The sequence below is a fragment of the Penaeus monodon genome, chromosome 19 (assembly GCF_015228065.2).
Source record: "Penaeus monodon isolate SGIC_2016 chromosome 19, NSTDA_Pmon_1, whole genome shotgun sequence".
NCBI classification, from domain to species: domain Eukaryota; kingdom Metazoa; phylum Arthropoda; class Malacostraca; order Decapoda; family Penaeidae; genus Penaeus; species Penaeus monodon.
In genome coordinates this window covers 35,252,231-35,253,773 of record NC_051404.1, presented here as the reverse complement: position 1 = coordinate 35,253,773, position 1,543 = coordinate 35,252,231, and the positions used below count along the sequence as shown (strand labels likewise).

The 1,543-nt window shown below is 38.0% G+C and overlaps 1 non-coding gene across 1 annotated transcript; it reads left to right on the top strand.

The window, feature by feature from the left end:
- The first annotated feature begins 567 nt into the window (after positions 1-567).
- On the top strand, positions 568-649 carry Trnal-uag. The gene has a single exon. It is a non-coding gene; the product is annotated as a tRNA-Leu (tRNA).
- The last annotated feature ends 894 nt before the right edge of the window (positions 650-1,543 follow it).

The following is a 1,543-nucleotide window of genomic DNA, read 5'->3' as shown; positions in this document are numbered from 1 at the left end:
AAAGAGAAAGGGAAAGAGATTGAGTGAGTGAGAAACGCTTACCTGTGTCAGTGCACCATCACGTATCCCCATCCTTACCCCCGTGAGTTGGCCGCAGGTAAGAGGATCTCGGGAGGCATAGCTTAATGCCCCCCCCCCCCACCCCACCACCGTCCTCCACCAGGAAGAGGAGCTATTAAAGGGTGACCGATTTGGATGTCGACTTCTTGGGATCTCCACATGAAATGATAATGATAATATTGATTAACTGGAGTAATTACGGGAAATTATCTATTTCTACAAGTTTGTGAATTCTTAAGTATTGATATTCTTTGCACGGGAATATATTAGTTGTCATAAGCTAATGCATTAATGGCTAGCTAACACGAAAATGTCAGAACGCAGAACATGTCAGATTATATGAGAGAGTTATATATAATCTTTCACACTTCTTAGAAGATTATAGGTGCTGAAGGAATACTATTTTTATCCAACTGTAAACAAACTGAATGGTTTCATAGGAAATAAAGCGTCGATGATGCTTAATCGATGTATCATTTAATAGGTTTAAATACCTTTCATTTTCAAGGTAGCGTGGCCGAGCGGTCTAAGGCGCTGGTTTTAGGCACCAGTCTCTTCGGAGGCGTGGGTTCGAATCCCACCGCTGCCAAATTAACTGTTCTTTTGCTTGTTTGTTTTGGGTTTTGTTTTACCGTTTAGCATGTGTCCAGTTGTGTAGGTTCTGACTTTAGCATTCTCTTTTGTCTCCACCTCGCCACAGATTTAACAGGAAACACGACGCTTATTAGCGAAAGGAAAATTTGGTCTCAGTGAACCTCTGGCCTCAGGAAATACCTTCAGTTTTAGTCACATAAGAAATTCCGAAACCCTGAGATTATACTGAGAACTCAAGACATGGTTATATTAGCGATATTCCATCTCTGTCAAAATAAAGAAAGATGCAGCAATGCATGACTTTGTTAGCACTGAAGGCTCAGTTAATACACAGTGTATATCTGGAAGTAAATAATCGTCTATTCAGTATACTTCATTCGACCTGTGGAAGCTGAGATTTCCTGAAAGACGAGATTCATCAGAATGAGACTTCAAGCTTGAGATAACGACGAAGAATAAAGGCAGGGTATAGCCGGAAAAAATGAAAGAGATACACCTTATATTTGTTTGGCCATTTCTCTATTTCATTTTGTAACTCCATCGTATAATCAATACTAAGCGAAAGGCAAAAGTATTAATAATATTCTACATATAAACACGAATTTGGGCTATATTCATATGAACTAAATATTGCTTTGGATGTACGTACATTAAGCCAAACCATGTTCAAAAAATAAATTTCCCTCAGGGATTTAATAGCATTATCAACATTTGTACATCACAGTTTTTTTTCGTAAATACATTCAGATTATATAAGAGAGAATCACTTTTAGTCTGAAATTTATGTATATCTTATTGTGCTGTGGGAAACAAGCATGACGCAGCATTAAAACCAAGTAATTCATCTCGTAATGAAGACACATATGAAGAGATCGTGATTATTCGTTCG